Here is a 16,416-nt window from a genome sequence, read left to right as displayed (position 1 = left end):
CGCTCTCGCTCTCGGTCTCGCTCGCTCTCGCTCTCGGTCTCGCTCTCTGACCCTCGTGCTCTCTGTCGTGCTCTCTGACCCTCTTGCTGTATCTGTCTGTCTAGCTCGCTCTCTCTCTCTGTCGCTTTCTCTCTCTGTGTCTCTCTGCCTCTATCTGGCTCTCTGGCTCGCTTGCTCTATCTGGCTCGCTTGCTCTATCTGGCTGTCTCTCGCTCTCTCGCTGTCTCTCTCGCGCTCTCTCTCTCTCTCGCAGGTTTTGGGAGACAATGGATCACTGCGTGGGAGCCCGAATTTCACCTGGCCTTGGCCAGGGATCTCTCAGTGCCCAATGGGGTCTCCGTTCATGTGCCTTTGGGCAGGTGAACTCTCTGGCCTTTCTATTTGGAGGCTGGGATCATTAGCCCAATGTCCATCTCGGCCTGTGTGAAGCTATTTGTGCTTCAAGCATACTGTTAGCTAGAAGGAGACTATAACTGTTGTACGAGGGAAGTCAACTTAAAGGGCTGTAGAGATAGTTTGGGGAGTAGGACTGACTGGATTGCTCTACAAAATGCTGTTATTGACTTGCTGGGCTTTCTTGCCTCCCTCTATGCCCTCCTGGCTCAAACCTGCGTCTCTAGGGAACTGTTGCATTCTTTTGGCCTCTGTGAAACTGAAGTTTCTTTCATCACCTAGTGTGATAGGTACTTGTGTGAGATATTTGGCACAATGTTGGCGGTTACAGGGGGGGTGTGTGTGCAGGGTCAGTACCAGAAAATTCACATATACATGTGTGAATTTATGAATTGCCCGAGGAGACCATTGTTAAACTATTTACAGTTTAGTCTGTGTTTCCTGCAATGGGTACAAGTTTCAGAAATGCAGCACGCAATTTTTTGTTCATTCAACTAAATCAGTGGAAGATGTTCCTAATGTGTACCATATTCTCATATTTCACAGGACTCTGTGCAGAGTGAGTTTATGTTTAAAATTCACTTAGTTCAACAATGAAGTTAAACTGAGCTTTGGTAAGATCTCAGTCAGCTCTTTAAATGGAGAGCTCAGAGGCATGGAGAGATGTGAATCTCCTGGTACATGAGTCACAAAAAAGTTAGTCTTCAGATACAGCAAGAAATTAGGAAAGCAAATCATATAGAATCCCTACAGCGTGGAAAGAGGCCATTCATCCCATCCAGTCTGTAGCATTCCCCCCCCCCCCCCAAAAAAGAGTATCCCACCCAGATCTAGCCCCCTACCCTATCCCTGTAATTCCACATTTACCTTGGTAATCCACCTGCCTTGGTAATATCCCTGGACAGTTAGGCACGGCCAGCCCATGTAACCTACACACCTTTAGACTGGAATGGAAGGTTGGTGTTTATTACAATGCAAATAAAATATACGAATAAGGAAAGTTTACTGCTGCTGAACAGGATAATGGGGAGATTCTCAAGTAGTATGTCCAATTTTGGTCTCCTTCGTTGAAAAATAATATAATTGTGCTCGAAGCAATTCAGTTCAGAGTTGATTTGAGTCATTGTGGGGATGAAGGCTGTATGTCATCAAGAAAAGTTGCAGTTTGGGCCTTTTCCCCATTGTAGTTTAGAAGAATGAAAGGTGATCTTATAGAAATATACAAGATCCTGAGGAGACCTTGAGAGGAAGTAGATTCTGAGAGGATATTTCCCCTGGTAGGATGTACTAGGACTACGGGACCTGATGTAAGAACAAGAGCTCTCAACATCAAGATGGAGGTCAGGATTTGTTTTCTGAGTGTCATTCATCTTTGGGTTACTCTTCCCCAGAGAGTAATAGAGCCTGGGTCATTGAGTTTGTTGAAGTCTAAATTAGAAAGATTTTTGCTAAACCGGGGAGTCAGTGGTATTAGAGGGAAAACAGGCAAGTGGTGTTGAGACCAAAAATCAGCAATGATGAGTGTGAATATAAGAGCAGGTCAGAGATTAAGAGTGAGTAACTCCTCACCTGATTCCTGAAAGCGCATTCGCCACCTTCAGAGCCCAAGTCAGGAATGTGATGGAATACTTCCCACTTGCCTGGATGAGTGCAGCCCAAACAACACTCAAGAAGCTTGACACCGTCCAGGACAAAGCAGCCCGCTTGACTGATACCACATCCACAAACAACATTCACTGCTCAGTAGAAGCAATGTTTACTCTCTTGAGATGACTGCAGAAATTAACTAAGGCTTCTTAGACAGCATCTTCTAAGCCCATGACCACTACCCACAGACGGAGATTCACAGAAACACCGCCTGCAAGATTCCCTCACAAAATACTTAGTGAAGTGACAGTCATTGTCCTGTGAAACTTCTCACTGAAGGAGAATTTCTGATTAAAAGTCTTAAAATAATGAGGCAGAACATTTTGCTTCCCAGCCATTTAACGCAAAGTAAATCTGCTGAATCAACACAAACTTGAGCAACATGATTCAAATTCTGTCAATTTCATTTGTGGCAACTCCTCAGTAATAAACAGTAATCACCTCTCTTTAGTTCATCTCAGTTGTGGTGATTATACAGTGAGTGGCACAAATTCTCAAAAAGGGCAGTTTCTGCTTCTCTAAACGGGAATACTAAAATCTAGTGGGATAATCTAGTGGACCAGATGGTGCTGGTCTTATGGCTCAACTGTGCCAGGATCTATTTTGTTTGCTGCAGTAGACGTAAATTAATTTTACTTGTAGTTTGAGGAAGCTCAGGACGAGCCATTTCACATCTTTCCCAAGTCACTTCTATCAATCTTTAAATGCAGGGAATGCAGTCTTTATTAAAACTACGTAGCTTAACCACAGGTATAATCGAGTGTTCCTTTTTTTGGAAGAGGGTGGCATTTTCATGATATCAACACATCATTCTTTTAGCTGGTTGGAATGCCAGTGTTAATTTAGTGCAAACTGGGGTGGTGGCAGTCATAATGGGTTTGATTGTAACAGCGATACAGAAAATAGTATCACAATTAATTTGGATATGATCCCTGAAATCCTTCTTGCATTATAACCCTCTATTATTCCTATTCCTGAAAGATGCAATACTTCTAAAAGATTCATGATGCCCCAACTTACTAAGTTTAGACATTATTTAATGTACAAGTATGCACAAATTGGTGTTTCTGTGCAGTATTTGTGCCGTAAATTTGACTGCAGCATGGGAAGTAGAATTTATATTTTAAAGGAAACTTCCAGCTGCCCTCGTGATTTTTCCATCTGTATGTAAAGGATTGCAAACTGCACCAGTGTCAACAGATAATTATCCTTCCACATAAACAGACACTTTGAAATGAATTTTAGAGTAATAAATCACTACTGCAGATGGGAATAACATCGAACAGATCATTTATCTTTTCTGGCAATAATTCTTCAACCGCCTCAGACCATCAACTAACTTTGAACTTCTCCTGGGTGCAAACAGCAGAAAGAAAACATACATTGTGGTTAGCTGCGACCATTTCAGAGCAGATCGACGGATGAGAAGGTGTTGGAGCAGCAATATATATAAAGTCTGGTAAAAGTAAGGAATTTCAACTGAGGAAAGCGTAATATTCAAAAGCAGAGATGAGAGTCAGATGTTAATCAGAATTTTTGTGTAAGTGCTGGGATTCGGGCATGTAACAGGAACATCAGTTTGCACTTATCATGTCTTTAATGAAGCTGCCTGGTGTCTTCACAGTGCAATATTAAATTAAAAAGACGCTGTGCCAAGCCATTTACTGATGGCTTGGACGACATTTAGTTTTGAAGCGAAGGAATGACGGAAGTTGGGCCCCAGGCATGTCGAAGGCTGCGCTCCCAAAACAAAAAGAGGAGGAGCAATTCGCAAAAATTGAAAGTAGAACAGGATAAGTATGACGCGCTGCAATGTTGTATGCTCAGGGCCGAATGTAAGGTTGGAGAAGATTTTAAAAAATGAGGATGGTGGATGAAAACACAGGAAGTAAGAGCAGGAGTAGGCCGTTTGGCCCTGTTGAATCTGCTCTGCCATTCAATATGATCATGACTGACTGATCGTCTACCGTCTTCTAGCATTCGCCCCATACCCATCGACTCCTTTAGTCCCCAGAACTATATCTAACTGCTTCTTGATAATTTCCAATATTTTGGCCTCAACTGCTTTCTGTGACAGAGAATTCCACAAGCTCACCTCTGGGTGAAGAAGTTTCTCATCATTTCAATCCTAAATGCTCTGCACCGTGTCTTTCAACTGTTTAGCACTTAGTTCCCAGTCATCAGGAACATCCTTCCAGTCTTTACTTAATCCTGTTTGAATTCAATTGGTTAATGTGAGATCATCCCTCAATCTTCTAAACTCCAGTCAATATAGTCATGACCAGTCCAGCGTCATTTCATATACAAGTCCTGCCATCCCAGGATTCAGTCTGGTGAACCTTTTTATTGCATTCCGTTCGTAAGCAGAACATCCTTCCTCAGATAAGGAGACAAAAATTGCACGAAATATTTTAGGTTTCATTGCACCTTTCCCCTTTCCCAGAGTATAGATGGTTAAAAACCACCAAAAATTTGAAGGATGAGGACAAGAATGGGGATTGAGACGCTGAGGAACAATGAGCCAGGGTAAGTCTTCAAAGATGAGAACAATGATGAGTGTGACTTAATTGGGAACAGAATATTTTAGACAAATGAGGTTCATACAGCATGGGGAATGGGTAACCTGCAAGCAGAGAATTTGGAGTACTCAAATCTAGGAGTGACAAAGGTGTGTATTGGGATTTTAGTGTAGTGGAGCTGGGATGGATAATAAAGCCCAAGGCAAGTAAACAGTTATGGAGATGTTGCTGGGAGCCCACATCTTCGGTCAGGCTTAACATGTGAATAGTCTAACTCCGTCTGAGACCATGATGGGGAAAGGGGTTGGAGTTGATGGCAAAGGAGAGGAGATTATGGGCAGGCCCAAAGCTGATAGATGAGGTCTTTGCTACGTTGAGCTGGAGGAAGTAATGACTGATCAAGGACTGGTTGTTTGAGAAACACGGACAGCATGGCTGCAGTTGGAGTGATGTGATGGAAAAATAGAGCTTGATGGCAGTGAAATACCTGTTGAAGTTGATTCTATGTCTGTGGATTGTGCTGCTATAGGGCAGTAGATGCATAAGAAACAAGAGTGTGACTGGGATGGGTTTTGTGTGGGACTCTAGAGAAGATGAAAGTACAGGGGGTGCGGAATTGCTGGCTCTCTGATTCCCAAAAAGGAGCCATGATATTAAATATAATACCTGAATGAAGTATGCCGTTTCAACCTTTTCAATAAATGCAACCCTCTCTCAAATATACACCTGGTGCACTCTCTCCATGTAAGGGCCATGTTCCTTCCGGCTCCATAATAGATATAAGATTGACATTCTGTGTGTGTTTCTCAAGATACGCTTACACTACCCATTTGCAATTTTGAGTGAAAAATCATTTCCACCTTGGCACCTGTGCTAAACGTGGTATGTAAATCTATGGTCAGGATTAAACTGGCTTCTGGGAGGACGACATGAGACTTCATGGAGGTGATGATCGTACGTTACACTGAATGTAAATACAGTGCAGTGAAAAATTAGTTATACAATTTGCTGATGTCTATTTTGTCTCCTGCACACTTTTTTTGTATGTACCTTACTTATCTCAATTTTAAATGATTAGAGCTTTTCCAATTACCATTGTCTGAGCATGTATATTTCCAACAGCTGGGGGAAAGAGCCACCAAGAATTGTATGTATGTGTCAAAGTGTGTCCTTAACATGAAAATGCAGGTTTTAGCTCAGCAGTATCCAAATAATGGGAAAAGAAAGGGTGCTATTGTCTGGGGGCATCTCCATGAGCAAAACCTTGGCAATTGGTCATTTGCCACCATATTGTCATCCACATTTCAGTGCAGCATGCTTGTCTCTGAAGCAGAGGGTGGTAGGTCTAAATATTACTGTAGACATTGTTCGTTAGGACAGCGCTGAGAGAATTCTTGCATTCGTTCAAGAATTATGTCTTTGAAATGCTGACCTAAGATTCACTATGTAAATGAATACACGTCCTTATTTTGAAGGAGAGCGGTTCTTGCTGCTGTCTTGTGTTTATACCCCAACCAGTCTACAATCTGGTCATTGTCAAGTTGCTATCTATCACACCTTTCTGGTCACATATTGGCTGCTGACTTTCTACAGCACCGTCCCCACTTCACTAACAGAGGCTGTAAAGTGCTTTGAGAGATCCCAGGGTTGTAAAAAAAGCACAATATAAATTGAAGTCTTTCTGTCATTGAAGCATCTAAGGGAAAGAATGAAAAATGTAATGCAATTTGTCACACAAACATTACACTTTTAACAGTGTTCATAGCTATCCCAGTTCTTGTTGATTTTGTTTATTTCCGTGTGCTTGTGATTTCTCTAATACGCATAATCATTTTCATCCTTTCACCTGAGGAACAACTGCAGAACTAGAACCTTGCACAAAACGACTGAACCCAGTCATTCACTCCATTACAGTAATTTTAAGCGATCGCTCCCATGTCTTGGCAATCTCCCAGACTACTGTGCCAACTTTTGGAAGGTTCTTAGAAGAAAGTAATCTCTTTTTAATAAGTCACGTGGACTAAAGTAGAATTCTTAATTGGCAATTTCTGAAAGTAATTTCTTACCAGGTGAAAATTTTATAAGCTTTTGTCATATCATGCTACCCATTTTAGGTAAGAATTTGAACAAATGTTTAATTCCACACGACATTAACCATTTGACTGTCAGAATCCCCAATGCAGTCTGACACACAGCAGTGTTTTTCCATTGACTTCTCAAGTGTGACCAGACATGCACAGAATTACAGGCACTAATGCAATTTACAGATGACCTGGAAGGCATTCGCTTGGTTTGTCTGTTATGGTCTGTCTTAATACAGAAGGAACTAAAGATATGCTTGGATGTAACCAACTGTTAAAGAAATTGTACTTCTCAAAGGAAAGTTAAGAAGCTTCAGTGCAATTCAGATCAAAAAGAAGCATCTATGAACAGTGCCAAATGACAAACGGCGGCTCCCCAGACGCGAAGTTTGATGAGTGAATGATCCAAGCTTCTGTCATAGGCAGAAACAGATGATAAATTACCCATTCAGAACTGACAGAAGTATAAACAGTGAGTAGTTATACCTACAGGCAAGGTCTTGGAATGATTCAAGAGTCCAGGATAGCAGGGTATTTCATTGGGGTAGAAATTAAGCGTTACGTGGAAAATTGAAGCATTAAGTGCACATTGAATTATAAAGTAAAGATTTGAAAGATAAAGTACAAAAAAAAATCTGACCTTATCCATTGTAGGAGAGAATGGGCCTGAAGCATACTTGGAACTGGTATGCGCTCAGAATAGTCAATACTTCAACTCGGCATTAAAGAACCCGGTTCTATGCATTGCATTTAACTTTTATGCTGATTATAGTCAGTGCATTTTGGATGCCTTCTACATTAACTTCTCTAAGGTAATTAGAGACATCTGTTTTTTTTTTCTGTGTTTATTGACTTTTGTTTCTTTAAGGTTTTTAAAATGCCTTAACACTGATTTGAATTACTTTTTGAAGTATTGTCATTTTTGCAGTTGTAGGGGAATGGGTTAACCAAGTTGTGCACAGCAAGGCCCAATAAACGATAATTAACTGGATGACCAGATACTGTGTAATTGGTTATCATGATGGGTGTTGTCCAAGATTTTGGGAGAAAATTCCTTCACCTCTTCAAAACAATGCAATGGAATCTTTTTCCTTGCTGAATTTAACTTGCCGTAACCTGATGGAAATCTAAATGGAATGCTTGGGAAGTATTCACTGGAGGTGATGGGGATCTTGCGTGTTGCCGAGAGAGATGTTCAGAGCCTTATTTTGTGTCTTTTCTTAATGCGATATTCACCAAGATTATCCATAAGTTCTGTGGCTGACTATTTTCCATCAACATTTCCAGTATCTAGCAGAATTTGGCTGAGCGCATATGCTCAAGTTTAAACAAAAATTTTTACGTACAGCAACTGAGTATTTCTTGATCTTGTACTTAGCAATGTGGATCTTGGGTATTTTTGGAAAATAAAACACATTTTGTTGAAACTTTTTGTCATGCTATTGTCAGGACAATTAGAAAGAATAATAATTCAAGGGGAAAAGTAATGTTTGTGCAGTCTGAGGGGAGTGTTGATTGATTAGCAAGTAGAACCTGATTGGTAAGGCAGTGCCACGGAGAATGTGACAATTGATGATTGACAATTAACTGTCAAGCTTTATTAAAAAGCTGTATGTCCTGAAGCCTGGCTGATCATATCAAACAGCACACCTCACCAAGGTACTGACTGAACCCAACTAGCCCATGCTTGCGAAACCTGGCATGGCACTCTCAGCCCAATGACTGCGTGGAGGGGTGGTCTTGGATTCGCGTACTGACGTTGAGGTCAACTTCGGCGGATTCTGGGTATTCCAGCAGACAGGTGTGGCAATCTCAGTGCAGTGTGGGTGTCTCGTTCTGGGTATTCCAGCAGCAGGCAGTCTCATCTCAGTGTGGCAGTCACCTTGTGCCAGAGGGGCGGTCTCGGCGTGGCATGTCAGTCTCCAGGTTTGGGAGTCTCGTCTCAGCGTGGACATCATCTTCGGCAGTGGCTTCCAGGCATTCTAGCGTTTCTCATTCTAACCGGCTTTCCCCGAACTAAAACTGATTCGAGATGAACTTTGTTTTAATTTTTACTTTTTTTTTCTTTTTCTTCTCATCTATGACTTGTGTCTTTAATATAGGCACCATGGAATGGCAACTTATAAAGCTTTTCATTGTACTTTTTTGTAAAAATGCACATGACAGTGAATTTCTACATTCTATTCTATTTAAGGAAATCCCAATGAATTGGGCACTTCTCGGGCACTTAACTGGACAGTGGAGCGCCTTCCTGGAACAATACTCTGTAAGGGTGTGGGTGGCAGGAACAGAAGTAGTTCACAGCTACCCATTGCAGCCTGCAGCACTGGGAAGATGGTGGTTGCTGCTGGGATGACATCCATCCAAGGCATAGGAAGGCTTCTGTATCCCAGGCAACAGGTCATTGATAACTGGTGGAGGTGGTGTGGGGATGCACGTGGGGTCAAGGCATCAGCAATAAGACCAGGGGGGTAGCAGTTACCATGCCCTCCCTATCCCTGTCTACCGATGCCAGAGGCCCCGGCCGATGAGGGACCATCTGTGGGAGCTCACAAGCATCAGTTTACTTATCCTGCTCCCGATGTGGTGAGACCCCACCCACCACTTGTTTAATATTATGGGATAAGGCCATTGGGTGGACATTAGTTGCCTATTTGAGGGTCTCGATTGTTTGCAGGATGGGAAAACTGTCCATGAGTCATCCCGCCGTGGTCTTAATTGAGGTGGAGCTGGGACAGTGGTCAGTTCCCTACATATCTCCCTCATGTCTAATCAAATGCTGCGTTGCAACCAAACCTGACCTTGGGGAGAGAGTAAAATTTGCCTCATGTTTCAAAGTTAGAAGCAGGACAGGCTCGCTATTGCCATTCGTAAACAGGGGTGGCCTTTTCTCTTCAGTTTTCAGCCTGTTTTGTGACCAGTCTGTTGGGACGTGATGAGCATGTTCCATGTTGTGTATGGCAATGTTATGTATGTGGAGGAATTAACAAAAGTATGCAACACTGTCTCAATTAGGTGAAGACAATGTACCTGTGCACCCAGCAGGAGCATGTACTTGAAGGATACACAAGTTAACAAAAAAGATAACACCAGTGCGGTGCTGATTTTTAACCTGAAATGATGTTACAGTTATTTTCCTGCAATTGCACCTATATGTGTGAGGAATTAAATGGCAGAACAAAGATTGTTTTGATTATGAAAACAAATCATTCTTTTTCCTCTGCTCCCCACAGTTGTCATGGTCACAGTTAACCATTTGCCCTCATACTTGTTTTGTTACAAGTTAATGAGACGAAGCCTGACAATTCAGATTATTGCTTTGGGAAAATATTTACTATATAGTGTGATTGAGGACATGATGAGACTTGGAAATATACTTCCAACACAAAATCCGCCCTGATGTTACGAAGTACATTCTGGATGTGCTAATATTCAGTGTAAACTGTGATGCAAAGTGAGTCGTGAGGTTGAATTTACAGAGATTTGTATTTCACACGAGCACAAATCATCATCCATATGATGAAGGTGAGTCAACCCATCTTGATTCCTCTGTTCAGAAAAGTTCTATCCTTGAATGTTGCTGAGAAACACATCATGTTGCCAAAGCTTTTCATCTTTCATTGATCAGGATAAATGCAAGAATGCCAGTTTTCAGCCAAACACAACAATTTATACTAAAGGTAAAAAATATAATTTTATGCAATATGTAACATCCCTTTGTAGTATTATGTTGTTCATTAAATGCATTCTTGCCTCTCAATCTAAAGGTTGTGTTTTCACATCAAAAACCTGTGTGTTTAAATGCAGTATTGAGGAAATACTACACTGTTCAAAGAGTTGTCTTTCAGATGAAATATCCACTTCATGCCCTTCCCATGCCTCTCCTCTTAATGTAAAAAAAATCCCCTGACATTCTAGGAAAAGCAGGGTTGTATCCCCAGAGTCCTGGCAAATAGAGATCTTTCAATCAGCATCACTAAAACAGATTATCTGATCATTAACTCATTGTTGTGGCTTGTTATGTACCAGTTGGCTGCAGTTTTTCCTACAGTAGCGACTTATCTTCAAAAATATTTAATTAGCTGTACGTCATTTTGAGACATCTTGAGAATGTGCGAGACACTATATAAATGCAAGTTTTTTTTAAAAAATTGCTGTAAATGTTTGCCCCCTCCAATCTATTTTCTTAATCCATTTCAAATATTCAGAAGTTACCTTTTATCTGTTTGTTTTTTTTTCCATTTAAGGGACCACATATTTTACTTTTGGGCCAGTAGCTGAACATGGAGTTCAGATGTTCCTGTATTGCCAAAATACCTGTGGAGTTTTGCAATTTGAAAAACAAATGGAATTGTTTGGTGTACTTTCTTAGCTGCACAAAACTCTTGTTTTTGGAGCAGTATGGTTGTTATATTGAGAGAGTGGCATCTTGGGCCTTGCAGTTAAGGAAAAATGGTTGAGCACAGGGCTTGGATTGGTCCAGTTGTAGACTCATGACTGCAGAGCAGCCACAAAGTGCTAATAAAAGAAAAGACCGAGGTCTAGCTGATCAGAAATCAAATTGAAGACTGACTATTGCTCTGCAGGTGACATCATGTCATCATTGGTAAAATCAAAAGAACTGTGAGAAACAGCTTTGCATCTTGTGGTCTGGGCTTTTCATCAACTGAGTATTTTTTCTTTTTGTTTTTTGTGTTTGTCCATCCATCATATTTGTGTCAAGCTGTCTTTTTGTCTTATTTGTGAATAAATGTATATGCTTGTGATTTGACAAGAGTACTGTTTAAAAAGCAGAATGGTAAATTTAAGATAACAAGGTGTAGAGCTGGATGAACACAACAGGCCAAGCAGTATCAGAGGAGCAGGAAAGCTGACGTTTTGGGCCTAGACCCTTCTTCAGAAATGGGGGAGGGGAAGGGGGTTCTGAAATAAATAGGGAGAGATGGGGAGGCGGATAGAAGATGGATAGAGGAGAAGATAGGCGGAGAGGAGACAGACAGATCAAAGAGGCGGGGATGGAGCCAGTAAAGGTGAGTGTAGGTAGGGAGTCAGGGAGGGGATAGGTGAGTCCAGGGAGGACGGACAGGTCAAGGGGGCGGGATGAGGTTAGTAGGTAGGAGATGGGGGTAGGGCTTGAGGTGACATTTTTCCCTCCCCACCCTTATCTGCTTTCCAGAGGGACCACTCTCTTGTCAGCCCCACCACCCCCAGCACTTTCTCTGCAACCGCAGGAAGTGCTACACCTGCCCCTACACCTCCCCCCTCATCCCCATCCCAGGCCCCAAGAAAACCTTCCACACCAAGCAGATGTTCACCTGCACATCTGCTAATGTGGTATACTATATCTGCTGTTCCCATTGTGGCCTCCTCTACATCGGGGAAACCAAGCGGAAGCTTGGGGACCGCTTTGCGGAACACCTACACTCGGTTTGTACTAAACGACTACACCTCCCAGTCGCAAGCCATTTCAACTCCCCCTCCCATTCCTTGGATGACATGTCCATCCTGGGCCTCCTGCAGTGCCACAACGATGCCCCTCGAAGGTTGCAGGAGCAGCACCTCATATTCCACTTGGGAACCCTGCAGCCCAATGGTATCAATGTGGATTTCACAAGCTTCAAAATCTCCCCTCCCCTAACCGCCCAGCTTGTCCCCGCCTCCCTAACCTGTCCTACCTCCCACCTCAAGCCCCACCCCCATCTCCTACCTACTAACCTCATCCTGCCCTCTTGACCTGTCCGTCCTCCCTGGACTGACCTATCCCCTCCCTAACTCCCCACCTACACTCACCTTTACTGGCTCCATTCCTGCCTCTTTAACCTGTCTGTCTCCTCTCCACCTATCTTCTCCTCTATCCATCTTCTATCCACCTCCCCCTCTCTCCCTATTTATTTCAGAACCCCCTTCCCCTCCCCCATTTCTGAAGAAGGGTCTAGGCCAGAAACGTCAGCTTTCCTGCTCCTCTGATGCTGCTTGGCCTGCTGTGTTCATCCAGCTCTATACCTTGTTATCTCAGATTCTCCAGCATCTGCAGCTCCTACTATCTCTGAGTGGTAAATTTTTAGTTTTGTTTCTCTGCCTGTGTTAAAGAACCATTTTCAAATAATAAATAGTTACTTTCTTGTTAATAACAAAACCTGAATAGCAGTCCGTCAGGCAAATTGATTATCTAGATTGTTTACTTAAGTATTTAAATATTTGTGATGGTGTGCAAAGTATTGGGGCTTAGTTTAAAGATGCACTCTTTCCAAGTAACCCGTGACATTTGATATACCCCACTATTTAATAGTAGCGATCCAGTTTAAGCTTCTCTGGACATTGAATAATCTTAAATCACTGTATGTCACCTTCCTGAAACCACCTTCCCGAAACCACCTTCCCAAACTGAGATGAAATTTGAATTCAGTTATTCTACCTTGGAATAAAGAAAAGGTTAGCCTAATAATGATTGTGTTAGGCCTATTGATTTGTCATAAAAACTCATCTGGTTCAATAATGTCCTTTGTCGCGAAGGAAAAATGTCATCTTTACCAGGTCTGGCCTACATGTGACTCCAGACCCACAGCAGTGTATGGTTGACCCTTAGATGCCCTCTGGGCAATAGGGTTGGGCAGAAAATGCTGGCCTAGTGAGCAAAACCCATATCCTGTGAAGCTAGAAGCCAAAAGTCATATATGCCCTTTCTCAGCCTTCAGACCTTGCAATATGCATCATGTGCATAAATAGAAGATAAAGGAAGTTCAGATTTACTGGCATATTGAAAAGCCCAAAAAAAAAAATTGGGATACCATTTCGAATCTGATGTCTATGTTTATTGTCACAGCTCAAACCAGAAAACTGCAGACCCTTATGGAGAAACTGAACCAGAGAGATGATGCATTAGCTATGAGTGCAGAGCAGCTAAAAAGTTGAATGATGACCAACATCATTCAGATGGATAAGCAACAATTGGAGAAACTCATCAGAGTTTTTTTTTTAGCAAACGAAGACAGAAAATGGTGCCAATGCCCAGCAGTTGTCGGCATCTGTGGAGCGAGTTTCTTGTCAGTGACCTTTTTATTTGGTGCAGTTCAGGTCAGAGTTCTCACCAAAACCGACGCCTTTACGCTGCTTCTCTTTCTGCACAAGCTGCAGACTGTTTTCTGCATTTTCAGTTTCCCCAGTCATACTCCTTTACATTGAAGCTCCATGACCACTTGCATGCACACTCTCTAAGTAGCAAACAAGTACCATTGTAAGTTAATGGAAAACTTCAGCAATCGAAGATATGTCCCTTTTTTAATAAAGAGAGAAAAGTTATTCAATATTCATTTGGCACTGAATATGTGCTTTTCGATGTGTCAGAGAGCATTTTAATTTTAAGATGATATCAGTTTTCAATCCAAGCAGTTACAAATTAAACCACTGCTCCTTCAAAGTAGGACTTTTCAGCACATGAAATTAAAGGGCATCTGTAATATCTCCCAGTTTCCTATGGTGACCATGGTGTGATTGTTTAAAGGCAGCCGACTGTAAAGACCTGGATGTCATTAATTTTGGGCACAGCCCCTTAAGCTCACAATGCTGCTTTCAGCCATATTTAGATTGCACTTCATCATATCACTGCAGTCAGAAAGTCTGGTACCACACTGCAAGATAATATGGCTTGGAATAGAGGTCGGTCTTGACTCAGATTTACAGCAACTTTATTCCCAATTCTTGATGAGTTACTAATAAAAGTGTGTGCCATGTTAACCAGTATGAACTCACGAAAGCCGCAAAGCTTTCTGCTGGTACCCAGGCAGCCGACACCAGTGTGGTAATGGAGCCTTTCTTGATGTGACTTTGTTGTGGTTCTGAACTGACCCATATTTCACAGAGCAGAGTGCGGTACATGGTGTCTCTGACTCATCCCTGAGGAGGAGATGAAAAGATGTAAAATGAGAACAGAGACTGATTGATTTGGAATAAAAAAAATCACCAAAATGCTACGGACCGAGAGGAGACCACTTAGAATAGCAAATGCTTTGAAAACATATGAACAGGGAACTAGAGTAGGCCCTTTGGCCCTTTCAGCCTGCTCCACCATTCAATAAGATCGTGGTTGATCTGATTGTACCTCAACGCTACATTCTATATACCCCCGATTAATCTTTCAGCCCCTCAGCAATCAAAAATTGATCTACCTCTGCCTTAAAATTGTTTTAACAATCTACGTTCTCTGCCCAAAAGAATCATACAGTTAACTCCACTCCCTCTCCTTCCCCCAAATCAAAGCAATGTTTCCCTTTCAAGTAATTATCTGACTTCCATTTGAATGTTCATGTTGAATCTGGTTCCATCGCCCTCTCACAGGTTGCCTATTCTGAAACAAGACAATTTATATTTCCCTCAGTATTGCTTTTAGGTTCTTTTTTTGCCCATCACTCTGAATCTATGCGCTCTGGTTACCAACCCTTCTGTTGCTGCAAATAGTTTCCCCTTGGCTACTCCATCAAAACCACTGATTTTTGACCTTCTCCTATTGACTGTCCCTGTACTAAACAGGATATCTCCAGCTTCCTTGATCTCTCCATACGATCGGAGCCCCTTCTCCTTGGTACCGTGCTCCTAAATCTTGGCTGAGCGCTCTCTCGCAACTTTGACATCCTTCTTGCTATGTGCTTCCCAGAGGGTGAACGTCATCCTCCAAGTGAGGCTTAACCAGTGCTTTAATCAATTTAAAAAAAAAAAAAAAAAAATTCACGAGAAGTCACATTGGGATGGAGGGATTGTTGGAAGGCCAAGTCACTGTAGCTTCTACTGGATGGTGCAGGAAATTTGGAGGAACAGTAAAATGCCTTGCCAAAGTTAGCTGTGATTTGGAGGTGCTGGTGTTGGACTAGGGTAGAAAAGGTCAGAAATCACAACACCAGATTATTGTCCAATAAACCTGTTGGACTATAACCTAATGTTGTGTGATTTCTGACCAAATTTAGCTGGATTGAGCTAACTGGAGCACCAGATTCCTAAATATTTAGGGAATGGAAAAGTTGGATATGTTGGGCATGGGTGCAGTGAGAAATGAGGGAGAATGGTTTGACTTGGATATCTGAGTTATAAGCCAGCCTTCCCTTTTCTCTTGGGGTCTGAGTTGCCGAGAGCCTTTGATGGTACAGAGGACAGGGTGATGAGGGTATTGCTGCCGTATGAATTTCAGTATTGCTGATAAAAAGGCACATTTTTGCCAAACCTTTTTGTCTTTCACTTATCAGGGTGTTTCACAAGAATATCCTTTCAAGGGGGAAAACCAATAATTATATAAACATGGGAGGGAGAGTGCTGATTGGCAGAGGTTTTGCTGTGTAGAATGCACCCATTTGTGATGATTGACAGTTAACAACCAGGCTTTGTTTACATTTTCAACAGGGTTGTCTCTGAGCAACGAATGAGCAAATGGCTGTCACTTACCTTGCTGAGTGCAAGATGAAACACTTTGACAAAATGCATCCTTGGTCAGAAATATTCGAGTTCTAGTCTACCAAATGACGTTTATTTATTCATTGGATGACAGCATTGCTGGCTGGGTCAGTATTTATTGCCCATCCCTCAGCCCTCTGAGCAATGTTAAGAATAAACCACATTACTGTGAGCCTGGAGTCACATATAGGTTAGACGAGATAAGAATGACCGTTTCCTTCCCTCAAGGATGTTAGTGAACCAGATGGGTTTTTGCAACAGTCGTCAATGGATTCATGGTAATCAATGGACTTATAATTCCAGATTTTTATTGAATTCAAAATCCACCATCGGCTGTG

At 42.1% G+C, this 16,416-nt stretch overlaps 1 protein-coding gene across 9 annotated transcripts in view; it reads left to right on the top strand.

The window, feature by feature from the left end:
• The window catches only part of LOC109912679 (myosin-16), a 269,712-nt gene that overhangs the window by 112,919 nt on the left and 140,377 nt on the right, over positions 1 to 16,416 (top strand). Inside the window, exon 1 of one of the 9 annotated variants that reach the window (XM_048610915.1) lies at positions 6,985 to 7,112. The exons of the other annotated variants lie outside the window; for them this stretch is intronic. The gene's annotated coding sequence lies outside the window, so the exon portion shown is untranslated. Of the gene's footprint in view, positions 1 to 6,984; positions 7,113 to 16,416 lie in introns of those variants that run through there. 9 annotated transcript variants of the gene reach the window in all.

The sequence above is a fragment of the Rhincodon typus genome, chromosome 23 (assembly GCF_021869965.1).
Source record: "Rhincodon typus isolate 14 chromosome 23, sRhiTyp1.1, whole genome shotgun sequence".
NCBI classification, from domain to species: Eukaryota; Metazoa; Chordata; class Chondrichthyes; order Orectolobiformes; family Rhincodontidae; genus Rhincodon; species Rhincodon typus.
The sequence above is the reverse complement of the archived record's forward strand: the minus strand, read 5'-3'. Positions and strand labels throughout refer to the sequence as shown.